The sequence below is a fragment of the Fistularia commersonii genome, chromosome 9 (genome assembly GCF_037954325.1).
Source record: "Fistularia commersonii isolate RoL2024-O1a breed Wild chromosome 9, RoL_Fcom_v1.0, whole genome shotgun sequence".
In the NCBI taxonomy this organism is placed as follows: Eukaryota; Metazoa; Chordata; class Actinopteri; order Syngnathiformes; family Fistulariidae; genus Fistularia; species Fistularia commersonii.
This window is the reverse complement of record NC_141292.1, coordinates 13,669,897-13,692,988: the sequence shown is the minus strand read 5'-3', so window position 1 is coordinate 13,692,988 and position 23,092 is coordinate 13,669,897.

Genomic DNA, 23,092 nt, shown 5'->3' with positions numbered 1-23,092 from the left:
TTTTTACCCCATCACTGTAATCTTCACATCTCCCCTCCGTCAGCATTTAAAGACAACAACACGGATTCTATTCTATTCTATTCTATTCTATTCTGTTTTCCTCTAGTGGAATAAAGGTAATTGAAAAAAACTAATTAACATGAGGGTAATGATTTTTATTACAAGTAGTTGTAGTATTAGCAATGGCGATAGTAGTCATAGTTATAGAAGTGGTAGTAGTCGTCATTGTAGTAGTATAAATATTGATTGAAACCATACATATATGAGCAACCTGAGGGGAAAGTAGTTGGGATATCACTTTGTGTACTTTGGAAACTTATAGAAATCGATATTTGATATACTCACAGATGAATAGTCATTAGCAAGTCCCAAGATCAGCTTGATTCTTCCATTTCTTTTCCCAATCCTTCACAATTTAAGTGAATGTTAATGTGATTTTTGGGATATTTGAGGGTGATTTCATGAATATAAATTTAAACATATATGTGTATATACATATACATTCGACATTTTACTATGGGTATTTTGTTTGTGATTAGTTTTTTGCCGATATCTGGCCAAACTTTCTTCAAATTGACATATTTGGTGGACGTAAATAAAAATAGAATTATTAACGATAAATATATTGTTACTATCACCAGAAATCAAAAAATTTTCATTACGTAGCAAATTCATTATTAAGGCTCTTGCAGTTATTTGTTGCGTTATTGAAATTCATTTAATAATATTAAGCAAATACTGACCTCCTCCGACCCGAGCTTTAGTTTGTTATGCATTTTTAATTCCTCTTCGCTGTCTAGGATGAATCCGACCTGAATACGTATAAAAAATTATCGTTTTAAAATGAGAGGTGGCTCTGGGCGGAAAAAAAAATTAATGTCCTCAAACAGGGACGAAGGTTCTTTCGTACTGTGTTTTCATATTGCCATTATTGTGTTATAAAGCATTTTTAACTGCACCTCTGTGCCATTCTCATTGTGTTAAAATAACGATGGATGCCAGGCATGAAAATCCTCATGTCCTAAACCGATTATAGTTCACAGTATATTACTTTCTTTTGTTTTTTGTTTTTTTTTTCTTGAGATTAGCAATTGCATTAAAATCAAATGTTATTTAACATTAAAAACGATCCTCAGGTACAGATGGGCATGAGTTTTTGTATCTTGGTCATATTACATCTCTGAGTCTTGTGTTGTGCCGTCCAATTGAAGGCCTGGCCTTTTCGACAATGAAGTAAATATAAAAAAGCTCAGGCAACACAATGGTGGTATAGTAAGCTCTTCCGCTTCATGGCGAGAAGGTTTCTGGTTTGATTCCGAACCAGTAATCGTGTGGAGTCAGATGTTCTCCCCGTGACTGTGTGGGTTTCCCAGGTTTCCTACCGCAGTCCAAGAACCTGCAGTAGGTTCATTGGACATCCTAAATTGCTCAAATGAATTTACAGTGAATGGTTGTTTGTCTCAATATGCTATGTGAATGATAGGGGGAATGGTTGTTTCTCTGTTTGATGTGTATGAAAGGGTGAATTGCCTCTTTAAGGATTCAAGGATTTCATACCATCACACCATACAGTTTGTGAAACGAAATTAGTACCCAGGTCCGGTTTCAAGCCATAAAGAATTAAAAGAAGAGCACGGTGAGCTGTGCCACACCGTGACACAGTTGCAGAGGATGCTCACCACCACACAGTGGTAGAAGCTCCTCAGGACTGGATTCCAAAATCCATCTCTCCGCAGCTTCCTGAGGAAGTAGAGGTGCTGGTTGGCCTTCCTGACCAGCCAGGAAAGTGTTGGTACTCCAGCTGAAGTCGGGGTGTGAAAAAGAGAGTGAATGGTATTTTGTCTCCATATTACTTGAATTAGAAAGCGAGTGTATGTCTCTATATGTGGCCCTGTGACCGACTGGCAACCGGTCACGGGGTGAACCCCCGCCTCATACCCGATGACAGCTGGGATAGGCTCCAGCACCCCTGACTGCAGAACAAGCGGTATAGATAATGAACAAATGAATAAACGAGAGTCATGAATAAGAATGAAGCACACGGCGGAGAGAACCCGACATCCTCATATGAGGACATCAGATCGCAGGAGGCTAGCATCACCTTCTGAAGTACATATTGCCATGTGATATGAAGGTGATGCAGCGGCGCAGAAATCCCACAGTGAGATGGGGGAAGGGCAAGTCCAGGCATTCGGACTGTTACTTCTTTTTTTTTTTTCTGTTTCAATACCCTGATATTCATTTTGTTCCAGACTATCTGGTCTCACTTGGTTCTCCACAGAGAGAGAGAATGAGAGAGAGAGAGTGAGAGAGAAAAAAAGAAGAAAAAAACCACAGGTTATCCAGTTTGAAGTTTAAAGGGAAAAAACACGCAAGGGTTAAAAGAACTGAAGATTCTTTCAAGTTTATAAAATCATTTTTTTAAACGCCAGCAGGGGAGAGAGTCAGATTCTTTTTTTTTCTTTTTTTCTTTTCACAATCTTTTCACCAAAGTGACAGCATGTTCCACTCTTCTTATTACCTCCGAACCCCCCCCCCCACACACACACTTTTCTTTATTATTTTTTTTTCTTTGCTTGCAGACGCTCCTCAGCTGCGCGACTCCCACCGCCTGCGTAATTAACGTTTTTCCCTATCAGAATCAGAGTGGATTTTCTCCTCCAGGTACGGCAGCAGTTTAACCTGGCTGTTTGAGCCTTCTGAATAGAGACAGGGCTGAATGAGCCCCCCCCCCACACACACACATACACCCCCCCCATCCACAATTATGCTCCTATCTCAACGACCTTTAGCTTGTAAGGAAAAAAAAAGAGCAGAACACAAAAGGGGGAGGCGGTCAGACAGGAAGCAGAAAAGCCCACAGTGGGAAACAGAGCATGTGAGACAAACTGTGGACAATCTCTTGTTTGAATGATGCCATGTTGCATTGTGTTCTGAAATTTGAAAAAAAAAAAAAAAACCTATTTGCTTTTACTTTCCACTTAACGACAGACGCCCCCCTTCCACTCCATCCACACACCCCCACCCCCGGCCCTGCAGCCCCACCTGTGGAGGAGGGGGGGGGTGAGGGAGCTGTCCGTGGTGCCGGAGGAGAAACGGGAGGCACCAAGGACAGCCACCATTACACCATCACGTAGCCGATGCTCTGTCCTGACAACACGCTCTTGCTGACCCTTTGATGGCCTCACCAATAGAAATAGAACTTGAATAAATCTCTCCCTTTATTACCATGGAACAACTCTGTAAATACACATACACGCACACAAGCACACCCTGAAAAATACCACTTCATGCTCAGAATAAACAGTATGGTAGGAGACCAGTGCACATAACGTGAACTTATTTGTGTTTGTTTTGGTGGGTTTTCATTTTCAAGGGGGCATTTTCAGAATATGCGGAAATGCATTGTCAAGAAATCATTTTACTTTCCTACATATAATAAGAGACAGGTATGTACAATCATCACAGGTCATAGACATAACCATTCAAACTCATATTAATTCATATTTCATATATAGACAAACAACCATTCACCCTCTTAATCTAACGTCATGTAGAGACCAACACTCATTCACTGCCTCATTTACACGTCAAATAGAGATAAACAAACAATCACTTTCTCATTCACATGTCATATGAAGCTGAAAAAAAACATTAATCCACATCTGGATAATTCAGGAACGTACTGATGGAGTTAAAGCAGAGAAACTGGAGGAAACCCACAGGGAGAAATTGGAGTCGCCACTCAGAAACGCCCCATGTTGGAATCAAACCAGGGACCTTCTTTGTCCTGTGACCTTCTTCCTGTGAGGCAGACACACAAACCTCTAAACTCTACTAACCCCAGCATTTTTTCACCCAAAAATCTAAAAATCTTTTTTTTTTTAAAGATTTCTCTTGCATGTTTTCTGGGCACGACTTCATGGCATGCTTGCAGTTTCTGCGATGATTTCTACTAGTAAATTCATTAATACTATTCTACTAATTTTCAGACTCACACACTCAGTCTTGTTCTGTCACTGCGTTGAAATCACCAAACAAGGCCAAAGGGCTGACAATGCTCTTAACCCCACATTTGGACAGTATAGAGCAGGGGTCCCCCTACTTTTTCCTGCGAGGGCCAAATAACTTTTTCCTTCTCTTACGGGGGGGGGGGGAGGACAGTTTGTAACAAAAAGTGTGGCGATCGCAGAGGTGTCTGAACGTTAACATTTATTGTTGTCCAGAAAACCACACATAACCAAAAATTAATCCTTTCTGGGATCTTGGCAGGAAAAAAAATCAGAAAATAAATAATAACATTATTAATGAAATAAATAATGACCAAATAACCCTTTTTAAGTTTTTCACAGAAAAAAAGACCAAGGAACATTAACTTTCTTGTTGACACATCTGTTTGCAGCTCTCTCGTATCAAATTCACTGTGAAAACCAGAAAGCAAGCAGGCTATGAAACCGAACTGATACCAACGCCTACCAAGTTAAATACCCTGCATTCTGAATCTATTTTTCTCTTCCTTAATCTTTTCGTCATTATTCTGGGTTATTTGACAGGGGTGTGTCCAGGATTCTTTTTTGAAGGTGGGGTTTCTGATAAGCCACACACTGCAGAAGGGTCGAATAGAATGTTACATTCTATGCATGTACAAGTCATGACTACGTGGCCAGAATTACAGAAAAATCATAATGCATCAGTGGTATTGTTGCACATTTGCACATTTGCAGGGCCCTGCAAAATGTGACGGCGGGCCGTATCCGGCCCCCGGACCGTAGTTTGGAGACCACTGGTTTAGAGGGAGAAATGGCTTCAAATGTCTCCGTTTGTTTCCTGAGAGGCAAGAGTCATGAAGCCCACGTTTCAGCCTCTTATAGGAACTCAACTTTTTTTTTTCTTGTTTAACTATCATGAAAAAAGCAATTTTTCTTCCTTCAAGGACGTTAAGAATGTCTCTTCCATTTGATGCTTCCTGTGAGGTATTTCAGGTCCTAAATGTCAGACATCACAAGCTTTCAAACCCCGCATATGAAGTTGCTGTGACCTGTGTCACCCTGGGTGACCCCCCTACCCCGCCCTCACAAGGTGATCAGTAAAAATTTTTTAAAAAGTATATAAACTGGTAAAAAGAAACAGTTCAGAACCTGTCAACAATTGGAAGAATCGTAGAAACATTTCATCATCCATCCATCCATCCATCCATCGTCTGTCGCAGGGAATGCTGGAGCCAATCCCAGCTGTCATCTGGGCAAGGGAGGCGGGGCTTAAACTGGACCGGTCACCTGTCAATCATAGGGACATCTCAACCATTCACCCAGTCTTTCACATATTGGCAAGCTATCAGTTTGAGAAAGACACTTGACTGTTTACATCAGCCAACATAGTGGGTGTTAGCCGCAAATTAGCAGGCCATTACAAATTTCTATGGCATCAAGTCTCCGTTATTACAAGATGCATTGTTAATATGCTACTGTAGGTGGCTAAACTACTGCAGATTTGTATGCTAATGTGGGTTGCTAAAATGTTTGGGTACAAAAGTTCTAGGGTGTGTTTTTATAATCATTTAATTTGCAAAAACAATCTACTTGCCTCAGTAAGCTACAACCTTCTTCATTTATCTGAGCTCGGCCATAGTTAAATCAAGAAGTGTAGTAGCATGATAGTTTTCTTGCTTAAGGCCCCTGTTTTCTAAGCAAATGTCGGCATGCTACTGCTAAGATGTGAAACAACAAGCTAGTGGAATATAGCAAGCTAAACCAAAGTGGGCAGGACTAACACAAGGTACACAATGTTTTGTGTTAGTCTTGTTGTTGACCCACTTGTTGTGGGTCCAAAGAGCACAAGAGCACAAGTGATTTTTGCCACCAACATCCAGATTAGCCTTTAGCTACATGAATTGGGATAGAATAATTTAATCTCACCGGTCCTCTAGCAATTCTAAATGTTATTTGGACCAAACAAATCAAATCAGGGCGACTAAACTGGTTGTTTCAGAGGTTTTTGAATTGGTTTATTCTCAATTTAGTTTGAAATTGAAAAGTTTTTTACGCCAAACCGCCAAAAGAGCGACACGGTTTGCCCGCCGGGAGCATTAGCGTCATTAGCATCGTCTTCCCATGTCCACCTTTCTTAATTCATCCAGGTGACTGAAACCCATTTTCTTTTTTCTTGTCTTTCTTTTGGAGGAATGCCTCCTGGCGCAAGAAAAAGTTTCTCAATGGGATGAAATGGAGACTTTATTCTGATGTAAAATGAAAAAGAATAATCACTTTCTTTCAGGGGGATGTCGCCTTGTTCCCACCTCGCTAATGTTTACAAGTAGATACGAACTCGTACCCCTGGTCTCTCAGGGCGCATGTGAAGCGGCCAAAGCCTTGGCCCCTTCGTCTTGTTGAGTAGCCTCCGTGCAATATCTGTGCAGCGGCGCAGACCTCGCCTTCCCATTATTTCCCGCTTCGCCACGCGAACACGGGTAATTCTAAACGCCTGCGAGAGGCGTCCGCGAGCGTGCCGTCCATGCCGGGAAAGATCCTGCGTTTGCCGTGATTGAGTTTCAGACAAATTACCTTTCAGGAACGAGGGGCTGGAGTACGTTTCCCAGAGCTCGGCAGGTTTTTCACGCAGCACTGGCTGAAATAAAGCCGTAAAAAAGGGCAAGAGGAGGGACGGCGTGATGCATGTCAATAAACATGGAGGGGGGAAAACAACAAAAACCACCAGCTCTGATGACTGAAAGAATCCATTACACACATGCTGTGTGTTTTATTTCTCTAGACATCCAATAATATTTCAGTTTGCTTGCTAATATATTGTTTACCGTCGTGCTGAAAATGAAGATTGGAGGAAAATTAAGTAGCGGTAATGAAAGGACGTTAAATCTTCGGTGGTGATGATTGAAATCAAAATAACTTGAAATAATTGGTGGAGTCTGTCTGAAAAATTCAGCTGATATTGGACTGAAATCAAGAAAAATGCAACAAATTAGCCAAATTAGTTATTTACATGGTAATTCGTCATGAAATACAAGGCATAAATAGTCAACTCCGTGACAGTTTAATGGAAAAAAGTAGCCATAAATTAGTAATATTAGTATTTATATAGGGTCGCATGTTCTAGATTACCAAAGAAAAGCCTCAGAAAGGGTGAAGGTGTTGAAGTTTGTCTCACCAAAGAACCCTCTGATAGAAATATGAACTTTCACACTTTATAGAAACATTTGACATGGAGGACAAAAAAAAAAGACAAAAAAATATGTCCGCCACCCCTTAAACTCCCTCCTCCCACAATACTGCACGGTGACAGCTCCAACACCTGAGCAGCGCCGGACCTCACTACCTCCACACACACACACACACACGCGCGCGCGCACCTCCTTCCCCCCTCCCTGCAGCATCCATTCCATGCATGCCGTGTCTCTCGCACACACACACACACACTAACACGCCGAAGACCACCTTCAGGGCCCCTCTTTGGCAGGGCGGGTCCCGAGGGGGAGGTTAGTATGATGGATGTCTGATTGGTCGGCCTCCCCCGGGGCCTCCCTCTCCGTCACCTCTCCGCGCTCTGAATTAAAAGGCCGTTTGTCTCCTGCGAGTCCTCAGCTGTAGAGCGCCGGCCCGCAATTTCACAGCACTCAGAGGGAGAGGGAGACCATTACGGAGGAGGTTGTCAGGGGAGCCATCAGAGCCCCGGACACGCCTGAGGGACTCCTCTCTCCTCCTCCTTCATCCTCGCCTCCATCTTCTCTCCCCCTGCTGCTGCTGCGGTTGCTGCCACAGCTACCATCACCCCCACCCCGCTCCCCGCCGCCTTCCTCTTTCAGATACATAAATATTCAGGGCCTCCTCACACTCCGGTGTGTATGTAAGGATTCACGCACCATCAGAGGAGGTGGTTTTATCCACATCTTTCTTTCCCCCCCTCCTTCCCTCTCTCTCTCTCGCTCTCTCCCTCTTTCCCTGTCCCTCTCTCTCGCTCCTCTAGCGTCCCCAGGACGCATACCTGAGAGGACGTGCGGAGAAATTTACCACAACATCAGGTTGGTTAGCAGGGGTTTCTGCTTCTCTCTTTCTCGCTTTCTTTCTTTCTTTCTTTCTTTCTTTCTTTCTTTCTTTCTTTCTGTCTTTTTTCTTGGCCTGTTATTGATTGTGAAGTTGCAAAATCAATTGATATACATGAAGAATAGAAATAGAAAAGAAATGTAAAATTAAAAAAAAGGCCATTCTCACACTCGTGCCCTTTCAGATACACACACGCGCGCACACGGAGGAGATGAGAGGAATCAATGAGATAGCAGAGTAGAGGAAACAAGCAGAAAAGGGAAGAGGAAACTGGGAGAGGAGAAAAAAGGAGAGGTAAGGAGAGATGAGAAAAAGGGAAGGAGACAAGGAGACAATATTCGAGGAGAGCTGATGAAGTAAAACGAGGATGGAAAGGAAACGAGGGCTAGGAAACATGCAGAGGAGGGGAGATGGATGGAGATTGAGGAGAGGATGCGAAAAGAGGATGAAGAGGAAGGAAACAACAGGGGAAGGACGGAAGAAGAGAGGAGAAAAGGCGACAAAACAAGGAAGAGAGTGAACACAAAGGGAGAGAGATGAGGGGATACAAGCGAGGAGGCGAGAGTAGACAAGGTGAAAACAGGAGATGGGAGAAAGAGCGTGGACTAGGAGGAGAGGAAGCAAGGATAGAGGGGTGAGACAGCTGAGAGAGGTCAGGAGACGAGGGCAAACTCGGAGAAGAGGGACTGAAAGAAGGAAAGGAACAGGAAATAAAGAAGATGGGAAAACGAAGAGAAAGGAACAATGGGGGAAAGGAAATGAGGACAGGGTAGGAGAAGATGAGGAGGGGAAACGGGGAATAAAAGAGGATCATAGACAAGGGGGAGGAAGAAAAAGGAAAGGAAAGGAGAGGAAGGAGCAGCTCCAGGACTTTGACCTCTGACCTTTGGGAGTCCACCAGCAGGGGGCAGCACCATCACCAGCCGCCAGCCTTTCTCGACAACAGAAATACATTCAATGCTTTTTTTTTTTCCAAAACATTTTACAATCTAACCTTTTATTTTCAATTAACCCTTCAATTCATTCTAGAATTAGATATAACTATATAACTTTATTTCCAGAGATGTTAATGGAATGAAGTATTTTCTCCCTTTCTTTTTTTTTCTTCCTCTAAGAGAATCTCTCACAAAAATCGAACAAAACAAACCATGTCAGGAATCCCAACGCGCAAAACCATGACCTTCCGATTTTACAACCAGGTGAAGGATTTGTCTGAACTAGCTGACACGCACACACACACACACACACAGCCGTGCACACAAACACACACACACACAAACAGATGCATTCTGATACTGATTTTTTTTACATCTATTTACGCTGACAAATCAATTCCAAAGCTTTTTTTTTTTGTCAAATGTCAACACATTAATAATAATAGTTATTGGTTAATGGTTCTGTCTGATAGCAAGAAGGTCTCCGGTTCGATTCCAACGGCGGGCTTTCTGTGTGGACCCTCCATATTCACCCAGCTTTTCCCACAGTCTTCCACAAAACGTGGAGGAGAGCATGAATGGCTGTATGTCTCTATGCGACATACGGAGAAGAGAAGAAATATAGATAGTAGAAATAGAAGTTGGATATGATATACATAAGTATATAATATTCATAATACTGCTGCGGAAACCCGGATCTCTTTGAAAAAAACGAAAAAGCAATTAGCTACAATGATGGAACTTATCTGTTTATAATGTAATTTTACAGACAGTAGAGAGGGGATTTATTGATCATTTTTTGCTAATTCTCATGCAGTTAAATTCAATTTAATTTTAATTACTGAGATTTTTTTTTTTTAATTTTCTGTTCCCATTGCTTTCCGCAGAGACATGTTTGCTCGGCCTGACGTTGGAACGGGGAGTGAAAGGGTGAAAGGGTTAACAGTGACGAAGCCACTTAACAACATGACAATGTTTCAGGTGGAATAAAGACTCCACGTTATTGGGATATAATGAACCGGATCGCATTGGGGGGGTGGGTGGGGGGGCACCTTTAACCTGACCTACTCAATTAATCACAGGAGGGTCACCAGGAGGCAACCTCCTTTCTCTGGCTGCACTAATGGACCCCACCCATGGATGGAGGGAAGTCAATGAGGAGGGGAAAGGAAAGGAAAGGAAAAGGAAAGGAAAGGAAAGGAAAGGAAAGGAAAGGAAAGGAAAAGGAAAGGAAAGGAAAGGAAAGGAAAGGAAAGGAAAGGAAAGGAAAGGAAAGGAAAGGAAAGAAAAGGAAAGGAAAGGAAAGGAAAGGAAAGGAAAGGAAAGGAAAGGAAAGGAAAGGAAAGGAAAGGAAAGGAAAGGAAAGGAAAGGAAAGGAAAGGAAAGGAAAGGAAAGGAAATTTGAGACTTGGAAGATCGGGCGCAACGATTTCCCTTGAGAAATATACTAGAAATTATCTTAAAAAGTGTCAAGAAACCCCCTGAAATGCCATACAGATTTCATTAGAGAAACTGAGCATTCTGGAAACATCCCATCACGAACCTGTGTTTTTATTTACTTTTGTGTCTACATCTCACTGTGTTTTAACGGTCAGCGGGAAACCAGGAGGCACAAATAACAGGAAGGGAGGAAATAATCTGAGCCCCGTATGTGCTCTCAGCCCCCCCCCCACACACACACACACACACCCACACACACCCCACCCGTCCTCCTCCACCCGACTCACCGCACTGGCGGCCACTTGAATTAGCAGCAGAGGATTATGGGCCGAGAGCCCTCATTAATCTGGGCAACAAACAGCGGCCAGTGTGAATATTTGCACCCAGAAATTGAAAAGATTAAGTCCTATTTGACAATGACTGGCAGGCTGAGCGTTGCAAGAGGCTACTGTTAAATATTCATATCCTGGACTCTGTCTCCGGGTGTGTGCGTGTTTGTATGTTTGTTTAAATGTCCCTAAACAATAGCAGCGATATTGGGAATTGGGAATTGGAAATTGACTTTTTTTTACTTTCTTTTTAAACATTTCTTGCAATTCAACAAGCCTGTAAACAGCAAGATACTACCAATAATAATAATAATAATATATCAAAAGATATTTTCCTCTACTTAAGACTTTACTCTGAAACGAGAGGAAAATTCAGATACAAATCGATTAAAATGTGAAAACTGAGTAAATACATAAATTCAAAATACATAAATTCATAAATTAATGAATACACATGGGATGTTTTCATACAGTAATTATGAAAAAAAAAACCTAAAAAATTAAAAAAAAAATGAGATCGCCACTGAAAAGTTTCCAAAAGATCATCAGAATATTGCAGAATATTCAGAATATATGCAGAATATTCAGAATATATGCAGAATAGTGCAGAACATTCCAAAAATGGCAGGAATTTCACCTGAATGTATAGAAAAGGGCAGAATATTTCTAAAAAAAAATCAAAGAGGGGCTGGAGGTGCGGTGGGGGCTGTAAATGCCTCGTTGGCCTGCAAACACATTTGTCGCTCATTTCCTGCAAGGCAGAGAAGATTTTCCAGGACCTGACAACTGAACTTCTTGCATGTTTTTGGACTGTTGAAGGAAACCCGAGAACCCAGAGGGAACCAACGCAGACACAAGGGGAACATGAAGATTCACAGAAATGCCTCCTGTCGGAATTAAATTAGGGACCTATGTGTATGTAGCTTCAAATCAAAGTGACCAATAGGCTATAAAAAAACTTCAAATATGAGAAAAACAGTTAAAAGTCAGGAGAAGGTGCTAATCTAGCCATATAAAGTAAAAATTTTGAAAAAAAAAAATCAAAATCTTGACACAACATTGCAAAAAAAAATCCTTGAGAAAAGACATAAAACTCTTCAAAAATGTCCCAAAAAATTTAAGATAAAAGTATGAAGTCATGGCCAACAATCTAAATAAAATTCTTTAACCAACAAACCAAATTGAAATAAAAAAAAAAAAACCTTGCAACAAACATTTTGAAAACAAGTAGAGCTGTCAAAATTAAGTAGGAAAAAAATGTGAAAAATCAGCAAATACAAAGAAAAAAATTCTCAAGGGCAGTTACCAAGAAAATAGATAGAGTTTAAAAATGTTGCAAAGGGCTTAACAGCAATAAATTCAAAAAGACCCTAAAATGACAAAAACTGATAAAAAAAAAAAACATAAATAGCCTGGATTTTTACCCTGGATTGCCAGGAATCAAACTTCCGATTGGACGGACGGCCAATGCGCCAATGCGCCCCTCCGGTTACGCTTTAAAAAATTAACAGGGGCCAAAAAAGGGGAAAGTGCACGCATCTCTCCCCAGCTCACCTGCAAACACACCTGCCACTCATTTCCTGTGAGGCTGAGAAGATTCTCCAGAACCTGACATTGCTGTTTACCCGCCTCCAGCCGCCGCCGTGCCACCGCTACCGCTAATGTTTTCCCTTCTGCAGGAGATCAATATGTTTGGAAGCAGACAAACAACCCTTCGCTCTGCCAGGGAGCCCCCCCTATTTTTTATGTTAGCAGGCCAGGCTGCCACCATAGGGTTGGGTGTGTGTTGTGGGTGGGGGGCTGGGGGTCCCCGACAGCAGATGCACCGCAACCGAATCAACAAGCGAGTGCTTTTTCTCTCTTTCCTTTTTTATCCAGAGTCAACACTGGAGAAGGTTCAACATCGGCGGGATCTACAGTAGGGGAAGTGAGAGGAGGGGGGGGTAACATGGCGGCCCATATGTGCCGTAACAAGGATCAACAGTCGTCCTCGCCGGCATGCCAAGTCGTGTCACGCTTCCAGAGGGAAAAAAAAAACAACAACCACAAGAGGAATATTGATTTAGGCACAAGCTGGAGGATCATCCCCGGGATGGGGAGAACTACTGGAATAAACACAAAGCTTTTTATACTGGAGAGCTGCAGAGTGTGCCACCCCCCACCACCCCCCTTCCAAAAAAAAAAAAAAAAAAAAAAAAAAAAGGCTTTAAGACAAGCAGAGCAAAACGATTCGGACGGATGCAGAGGAGCAAGCGACTTTTTTTTCCCCGGCAGATACATAAGCGATATAAGCTCGAGCAAACAACAGCACCTAAACCAGACAATACAAACAGAGGGAGCCAGACTAAACCAACAAGCACAAGACCCGGGATAAGCCCTGCTCTCCTCGCATTTATTCACGGATTTCTGTTCTTTTTTCTCTACTCTCTCTCTCCTCCCGGTTTCCTCGCGGGTCTGAGAGCAAAATAAACGAATTTTTGAGAAATTACAAAAAAAAAAGAAAACGACATAAAATCAACGCCTGGGAAGAACAAGCGCCGAATTGCGTGGAAAATTAACTTGATAAAAACCAGCGGGGGAGTTCGTCGAGAATTAGCAAGAACTCACCTGAAATCAGCGCATTAGCTCAGAAGTGACTCCCGAAAGAAGAATAAATAGCATGAAATTAAAACGAAAAAACAAAACGAAAAAGTTACAGAAATTGGTTAAACTTTTGCAAAAAAAAAAAAAATTTAAAATCACAAAGCAAATCAGCACATTAATCTTAACTGCAGCATAATGGTACATCCAGTCTTTCCCAAGGGCTAAGACACCAGACTCACTTTCTCCTCGTCTACCCTCCGTGCCTCCCCAGCATCCCTCAAACTCAAATTCAGATATAGACATTTGTCAATATGAGAAGAGAAGAGTTGGCTACATTGGAACCCGCTTCCATTCCCGCTCAGAAGTCTGGTGTTTGGCTGAAAGGACAGAAAATTCAGCCACCAGACAGGAAAACACAGTTCGATTATCCTGTCAGAAAAAAACAGGGAAGGATTCGGCCATCGCCGGGTCCAGGACTGAGAATTCTAAGAATGTGGCGCTGAGTGTTATAAATCTGACCCATTGCCTTAAAGTCTGGTGTTGGAAAAACAAGACAAGATTCAAAGACGCAAAGTTCCATTTGGGATTTTAAAAAGTGATGATCATGAGAGAACTATGAGTCAGATTTTTTTTTAAATCTACCTCAACTACAGAGTCTTGCTGATTCATTCATTCATTCATTCATTCATTCATTCATTCATTCATTCATTCATTCATTCATTCATTCATTCAGCCATTAATTTATGATCTGAACCAAGGGTGTCCAACTCAAATACACAGTGGGCCAAAATTCAAAACTGGGACAAAGTCGCGGGCTTAAATTGATATTTATTGAAAAAAAATCTTCCTCCGGATATAAAACTGACCCTTTTCACCCAAACCAGTTGTGCTTAAAATCTGAATATGAAACAAGCAAAGGTTAATACTAGGCAATATATAACTTGATATTAAAATTGAAATTCAAATTTAAAAATACATCAATGGCATTTATTATTGAAATAAAAATTACATAAAAATCATGTGCTTCTTTTTATTTGCAACCTTCTGAGTTAAATTTTAACCTTTTACCACAGGCTGATAATAAATGTAAAAATGAAATAATAATAATGATAATGCATCCAGAAAACATTAATTATAGCTCAGTTTGCTACACACAGATCTACTCTGATCTTTCTTTTTGCTATTTTTTGGGAGGGCAGTACGATACCAGTATTAGCATAAGGTTGTTATGATAACTGTCAAGAGGCAGAGATGTTTATGGGTCAAGATTTTCGTGCCAAAAAAACAGCAGAGCATTCTGGGATTTGTGGTATTAGCAGGCCTGCACATATCATTTAGTATGGCTTTGTGGGCCAAAAATAATTACACTGCGGGCCAAAAGTGGCCCGCGGGCCAGAGTTTGACACTTACGCTCTATACAACCTATCTCAACTGTAATCGGGTGAGAGGTATCGTTCACCCTGGACGAGTCACAGGGCCACATATAGAGACGTATAACCATTCACTCTCTCATTCACTCACAGATGCACAGCCATTCACTCATTCATTCACGTATAGAGACATGGGATCGTCCACTCTCTCATTCCAATGGCTTATAGAGACATAGGACTATTCATTCTGTCAGTCTGGTGTTTGTTCAACAACCTCACAGACAAGAGTTTCCAGCTCCTGCTCCTCTGTCTGGTGTTTAAAGCACAAGACTCAAATGAGTGCACACACACACATACACACAAACCATATTTTCTAAGAATAAAATAGCTGTTGATATGCAATTTTGTAGATTGTTCTATTTCTTTCCTATTCTTTTTTATGATTTGGCTTTTTTTTTTTTTTTTTGTGAAATGTGTGTCAGGTGTGTGTGTGTTTGGTGGGGGTGGGGGGTGTCAGTGAATGACACGGTCAGTGTAACGAGCATTTGAATGACAACCGGCAGCTGTGTGCTAATGTGCGTTCGAGAGCATGTGTGTGTGTGTGTGTGTGTGTGTGTGTATGTGTGGGAGGGCTGGAGTGAGAGCGCTGGAAATGTTCTGTGTCGCTGAGATAAGGGATCCCTATCAGCTGCATCGGGGGGGCTTAAGATCCCGATGGGCGTGAGGGGAGAATGAATTTTCCTCACTACTCTGCATATTACGGGATTACACCGCACCTTTAGCGACGCCGGGCTTCGTCTATCTGCGCCTCACGGCTCGACGCGTGTAGATTATTGAAATTGTGCTGTCGCACGGCGGACTCAGCCAGGCGGCGCCTGGGGGGCCCAAGCAGAAGGGGGGTCCACGCAGGGCCCCACCCACACAGACCCCGCCAGTAATGAAAATCAGCTCGATTCGACCACACACTTATAATCGTGTAATTTGCTTTCTTTTTCTTTCTTTTTTTTAAAAAATGTAAAAGAAATAATGGAATCACAGCGATGACGCCAGGGCTTCGACTGCAACGCGGATCTTTGGAAGTTAATCGTGCGCGAAACGCTATTCCCAATTTATTTATCCAATTTATTATTCTATTTATTTATTCTCTGTTTGTCTCGCCTTTAGTGACGGAAATGGAAAAAAAATCAAAACCAAAAAAGTGGCTTTGTCATATTCCATTCTGTATGTACATATACAGGACTGTCTCAGATAATTAGTATATTGTGATAAAGTTTTTCATCTTCTGTAATGCAATAAAAAAAAAAAAAAAATTCATGATATTCTAATATTTTGAGATGGGATTTTTGAGTTTTCTTAAGATGTAAGCCATAATCAGCAATATTAAAATAATAAAAGGCTTGCAATATTTTAGTTGATTTGTAATGAATCCAGAATGACATTTTTGTTTTGCATTACAGAAGATAAAGAACTTTATCACAATATTCTAATTTTCTGAGACAGTCTTGTATAGACACATAATTAACTCAGTCTGTGTATGTTGTACATCTATGTTTAGATATGACTATGTGAATGGTACAAATATATATATTAAATCCATATATTACGGTTGTATTATATTATACACACATAGTACGGGGGGTCAGTGTCTTGCCCAAGGACACTTTAACAGGAGGTGGCGGGAATCGAACCAACAGCTTCTTTCTGATTTCGAGGGCTGCCCTCTTTACAGACCTAAATATATATATATATATATATGTATATATATATATATATACATATGCACACATACATTATCTACACATAAAATAACCCTGATCCCTATCCTGCACTTAGGGTTGCGAGATATTGGTTCTGATGCTGATTGTCATAGAACGAGAGACAAGATTTACCCCGGTTCACACAAGGGACAAACAACCATTCACTCACTAATTCACACATCTGGGCAGTTTTCCCTTTTTTTTCCCCAATTTACCATCTGCATGTTTTTGGACTGTGGGGAGGAAACCCCGAGGAGATCCAGGCAGACACAGGAAGAACATGCATCTTTACATAGAAAAGCTCCCTGTGGGAATCCAACCGAGATCCAACTAGGCTTGTTCATGCTGAATTTATATATACATATATATATGTATATATGTATATATATATACATATATATATATGAATTTATCCATGCTAACAATAGCAGTCTAGAAAATTTGATAGATAGATAGATAGATAGATAGATAGATAGATAGATAGATAGATAGATAGATAGATAGATAGATAGATAGGTACACATATATATATTATATATATTATAATAAAATATATATTTTACTATAATACATATACATTACATATTATATGTAATTATATATACATTATTTATTTATAATATATATATTTATATATTATATATATTTTATATTAAATATATATTTTAGATATTTATTATATATATAATAAAAAATATATAGAATAATAATATATATAATATACATAATAATATATGATAAATATAATATATCTCTCTCTATATATATTATATATAAATATATACATTATAAATAAATAGTATATACATTATAGAAATATACACATGTGTATCTGTCTATCTATCTATCTATCTATCTATCTATCTATCTATCTATCTATCTATCTATCTATCTATCTATCTATCTATCAAATTTTCTAGACTGCTATTGTTAGCATGGATAGATTCTTCCTGACTTCAGTCACCCATTCATCCATTCATATATTCATCCCGTACGCAGCTCATCCTGCTCACTGCAGCTTATGGGGTGACTGGAGCCAATCCCAGGTGACACTGGGTTAAGAGGCAGGGCTTAGCCTATTCTGATCTTTTCACATTTGTACAGCGCTTTGTTGGAAAGTGCTCTATATTGACTAATACCATTATTATTATTATTATTATTATTAGCATTATTATTTATTTTTCGTAGCAGCAGTATTAATGACTATCATTATTACTATTAACGACAACAATTTATATTGATCATCCTCTCATTTGACAAGCTCATGCTCTCCCTTCAGTATCCTGGGTATTTTTTCCCCAGTACGAACGCCGCCTCCTTCGAAAAAGGCACTTCCTGCCCTCCCATTCAGCGGTGTGCATCTGGCAGCGTTCAGTTCGGTATCCTTTTCAGGTTCTAACATCAGTCAATTGTTGGCTTTGTCAGCCTCTGACTCCCAAAAAAAAAATCACAACACACCCTTTCAGCTCCTTTTTTTTTTTATTATCTTTATTTTACCTAATGCTTTATACTTCCTTCCCAGAAAGGTCAAGTGCGAAATCCAGGAAGTACAACTAGGAAGTCTTGGTTTCAAACAAATTCATGTAATACAGCTGGGACCTGATCTAGGTTTTCAACAGTTTTGAATTTTTTTTTTTAAACTTGGCTGTACGTGTGCACGAACTTCGGGAACTTTGAGACCATCGGGAGGTCAAGGAGATCGAGGAGGTCAAGGCTCCAATGCAACAGGAAACCCAGGTGTTTCAACCACCACCATCTTGGACGGAAGGAGCTCGGACCGACGGCGCATAGAGGAGATGGTCCTCCTTTCCTTTCCTTCGTCCTCCTCTCCTTCCCTTTTACCCCACAAACGCCTCCTTGTTTTGCTCGGCTCTCCTCCCCCCGCCTCTCCTTGCCGCCCCTGGCTAATTACTCCTCTTTTTTTTTTTTTTTTTTTTCAAATGCAAAGCAGTGGCAGAAAGTGAGATGATTTCTCGGCCGCCGCTCCAGGAGAAGAAGCAGCCGTTGAGGGAGGGGGGGGGATAAGAGTAGGTGGCGGCGACGGGGAGGGAGGGGAGGGATGTAGGGGAGGCTGCCGCGAGAAAGAGAGGAGCAAGAGGAGACGGGAGAAGCTGAATGGAAGAAAAGGGTGACTTTTTCTTTCCCCGGCTGGCGGGGAGCTTTGAAGTCGGGCACGACGGCGAATGGAGGAGACGGAGGAGAGGAGGGCGGCGGCTGTGCCGGTGGTGGTGGGCGGGAGCGACAAAAAAGTGAGGGAAGATCGTGTTAACGAGATGGCCTCTAAAGACGAATTAAATGGTGGGAGAAAAGGAGCGCGATCAGGCCGGGCCCTCCTCATGGACTCCTCACAGACGGCCTCCTTTCAGGAGGCGTTTCCAAAAGCCCGAATTCCTGAGCTCAGCTTTTCTACAAAAGCTTGGAGTGTGTGAGATTTGTTAGCGAGGGGAAGGAGAGGGGTGTGTGGAGGGCTTCTTCGTGGAGGGGTTGGCTAGTTGGGGGGCAACAGTGTGTGTGTGTGTGTGTGTGTGTGGGTGCAAATGTGCGTGCAAAGGGGTCACCCGTCCTTTAGTCACACATCCCAGGTCCTCAATGGGGAGGGGGGTCAGGGACTTAGACATCGATGGAGGGTCAGAAGTGGCAGGGATTACATGTCTCCACTAAGCCCCCCCACACACACAGCCCCCCCCCCCCCACCAGGATCCCAGTGTTTTCACTCTCTCTCGCTGTTTGTTGTTTTGTGGCGGCGCAGACGACGAAAAGAAAAGGAGACGGTCGGGGGAATTAGTGTAAAGCTCGGGGGGATGAATGGGCATCTTATTCGCACCTCTTGTTGGCTGTTTTTCAGGAACACCCCCACACCAACACCACCACCGCCATCATCACCACCACCTCCCTCTCCCCTCCGCCCGCCACCGCCGCCACCATCAACTCCAAAACAGCCCTCCCATTCCTTGTCACAGTGAAAGCACGTTAGGGTAGCCTTTGTGCCGACAGAAAGGAGACTCCCCTCCTGGCTTTCAAGCTCCTGGCGGTGCAACAAGGGGATTTGGGCGGCCGCGCCACGTCCAGCCGGCCAGCTTTGATTGGACACCGGCGGGAGAGTGTCACCCCCCCAACACACACACCCCTAACACCCCCACCTGGCTTTTTCTTGATTAATCAAGTGATTCCAGTGCTCTCAGTAACACCTCTTTTTTTTAACACACTCTTTCTGTGTCTCAATAATCCCTAACCCTCCTGCCGCCCCCCCCTCCTCCGCCCTCCCACCCCACTCCCAGAAAACCCCCTTACACCCATGCACACAGACACACACACACACACACACACCCTCCGGCTCCACCGCCACCACTCAACACCACGCTGACTGATTCGATATTTTTATGAAGTTATTTTTTTGCCATTTGCTTTGTGTGACTTTTCACTAATCGTGTGCGTGGGTGTTTTTCCTTTTTTTCCTTTTTTTTTTTTAATTTTTTTTTTAAATTGTTATTTCTACCTGCCTCTCCTTAGGAAAACAGCTAAAATTAGAGGTTTTACTTCACAAGAGTTAACCCTTATAAATCACAAGTACCTACAAGTGTCTGATCTTAGATTGACTGTAGTTTTCATTTTCTATCCTTTTTAATTTTTTCTCCTGTGGTCAACAGGATGGAAAGGGTTGCTTTCGATGAAAAATTTACTTTTTCTCCTTCTTATTCTTCTTCTTTGGCCCCTGTGTATTTGTCCCCCCCACCCACCCCACCACCATGCCTGATTTACACGCTGAGAAATTGTAGTCACGATCCAGAGATTACTCTTTTTATTATTTCTCACGCCGCATCAGACTATCGAGCACATCCAGTTCAATTCAATTAATTTCATTTCGGCTCAATTCGGGCTCCTGGAACACACCGCCGGCTGTAACGCGCCGGCGTGAACGGCTGTAGCAAATAAAACAGGGAGGGCCGAGCGCTTTTTATTTTTATTGAGTGCTTGATCCACTTGAGCTACAGCTCCGGCAACGGGAGGGGGGGCTGCGGAGGTGGGGGGTGTAAAGAATGCAGGACATAATCTATGGTGATGCGGTTATATAAGCCGTGCAAGATGAACCGCGTCACAAAGTTCAATTTTGTCCCAAGCGTAAACATGTAAAGGTTTATTTCCATTTGCAGTATTTATACACAAAGTTAATAAGCCCGGCAGTCTCCTAGCAACACAATGAAATTAAATGGTAAGTTAAACTACGGTGCTTCACGCTTATTTTCGGGTTTTGAAAATAAAGAGAAAAAATATAAGTAGTATGTAAAGATATATATATATGTATATATTGACGTTGTTGATGATGATGATGATGATGATGATGATGATGATGATGATGATGATGGAGAGGAGGTTATATTTGATGATTAACATTCAAAGTTTACTCGGGTATAAATATATATATATATATATATATATATATATATATATATAATATATATATATATAGTGCAATTCTACTTTTGAACTAAATATTAGCTAGCATATAGCATCCATGTTCTAACATTGTAGCCAATTTATTCGACCAAAACCCAAACATCCTGCATTTGCGCCTGTTTTACCTGCGATGGGAGTTCCCCTTTAGCTAATTATAATTAATTAGTTATAACTAATTAATTAGGATTAATTAATAACTTGAGTTTATATGGTATACACTTAGCTCTTTCCTAACTAGCAATTAGCATTTGGAGTTTACACATGCTAAGAGTACACACTGTTCATACTTGTTGGCCCCACCCATTGCATAATTATCAATTATAACTAATTAATTAGAATTAATTGATAACTTGAGTTTATATGGTATACACTCAGCTCTTTCCTAACTAGCAATTAGCATTTGGAGTTTACATATGCTAAGAGTACACACTGTTCATACTTGTGGGCCCCACCCATTGCAGCACATGTCACGCAAGCTAAGAAACAACAACAATATACCAAAAGCACAGCAAAATGCTGTTGTGCTAGCAGTCGTTTCACTTTGTTTAATGTTCATATCGAACTGCTGCGTCGAGGTGTTCAGTGTTGGGATGGATTTCATCCTGCCACTCTTCTTCATCTTTACACACCATTGGTTGCAAAGGTAACGGCCTCTTTTGCAACAGATGCTCTCTGTGCATCATTTTTCGTGCACCTCTTTCCAAAACCTACTAGACATTTTTGTGTGTTTACACACCTTACTAGATGTGTTACATAGGTTTTAATACTTCATCCTTTCACTCAAGAAACTATCCATCGCTGTAAAGCCTTCCACATTATCCACACCCATTTCAAAATACCGACCAATCACACAATAGTTCTGCGACACCCTCACAAGAATTACGGATCCACCCAGACGATTTAAAGCACGCTGGGAGAACACCCGAAGAAGGGCTACAACAACAGACTGATGTCATTTTGCTCCCAGAAACAAATTTCTGTGTGTAAAGGCTTTGTGGGGCTTTCAATCATTTCTATAAAATTCAAATATAAAGACAAATTTAATTTATATTACACCAAAATAAAGAGAAAAAAAAGAGTATGATAGAGAAGGGGGGGGGGGTTGAGAGTGATTTGGGATGATCAGAATGATCTGAAAAATGATCTCAAACAGTATCGCTAACAGTTACATGGTTGTGTCCGACACGATACAATTATTGCTTTAATATTCATAAAAGAAATAATGGTGTGCGCCTGGAAGGCCGGCTGCAGTAGATCAAGCCCTGCCCCCATGCAACCTGAGAAATGAGAGAGCCCAGGGACTCAGGAGAAGATAAGAAAATAAATGTGAGATGTCCAGGTAAGAAGTCCAGAGGGGCTAAAATTTTGTTTAGCCCTCGGCTATGGTAAATAGTCTCCACTTATATAGTGCTTTCAGACCTTGCGGTTTAAAAGCAGTTTAACTGGATAGCATTCACACACATACTCATACACCGATGGCAGCTAACCAGGCCAGCGGGAGCCTCGGGTTCAGTGTCTTGCCCAAGGACATGCAGACTGGAAGAGCCAGGAATTGAACCGCGAAATTTGTGATTGGAGGGACACCCTGCTCTACCAACTGAGTCGCAGCCGCTACTTGAATATTAATACGACTTGCGAATGTTCCCACTCAAATAAGGAATTTTATTCATTCATTCATTATCTTGCACTCAGTGTTGCAGGGGTGCTAGATCCTACCACAGCTACCAGTCGATCACAAGGCGGCATATAGAAGCATACAGAGCGCCTCCAATGAACCTACTGCATATATTTGGACTGCGGGTGGAAACTGGAGAAACGAGAGGACACCAATACATGAAGGGCATGTAAACTCCACACAGAATGACCCCCTGCAGAACTGAACCAGGGACCTCCTTGTTATGTGGCGGAAGCGCTAACTATTGCAACACCGTGACATCCTATCATGATTTCTGTTTGTTAGTATTTCGTGCTGTCAGGCTTCTTTTGGTTGGTCAGTCGCAGCAGAGCTGAAACGACAGCATTCGCGTCATTTCAAGACGTCGTGATTTCAATTGCTACTTTTGTTTCTCCTCATTGTCGTCTGTGTTTACAGAAATTCAGCCTTCTGCGTCCACTCTTGGCGCGGATACAGATCTTTTTCAAAATGCTTTGCTACATCTTCGCTTGGCA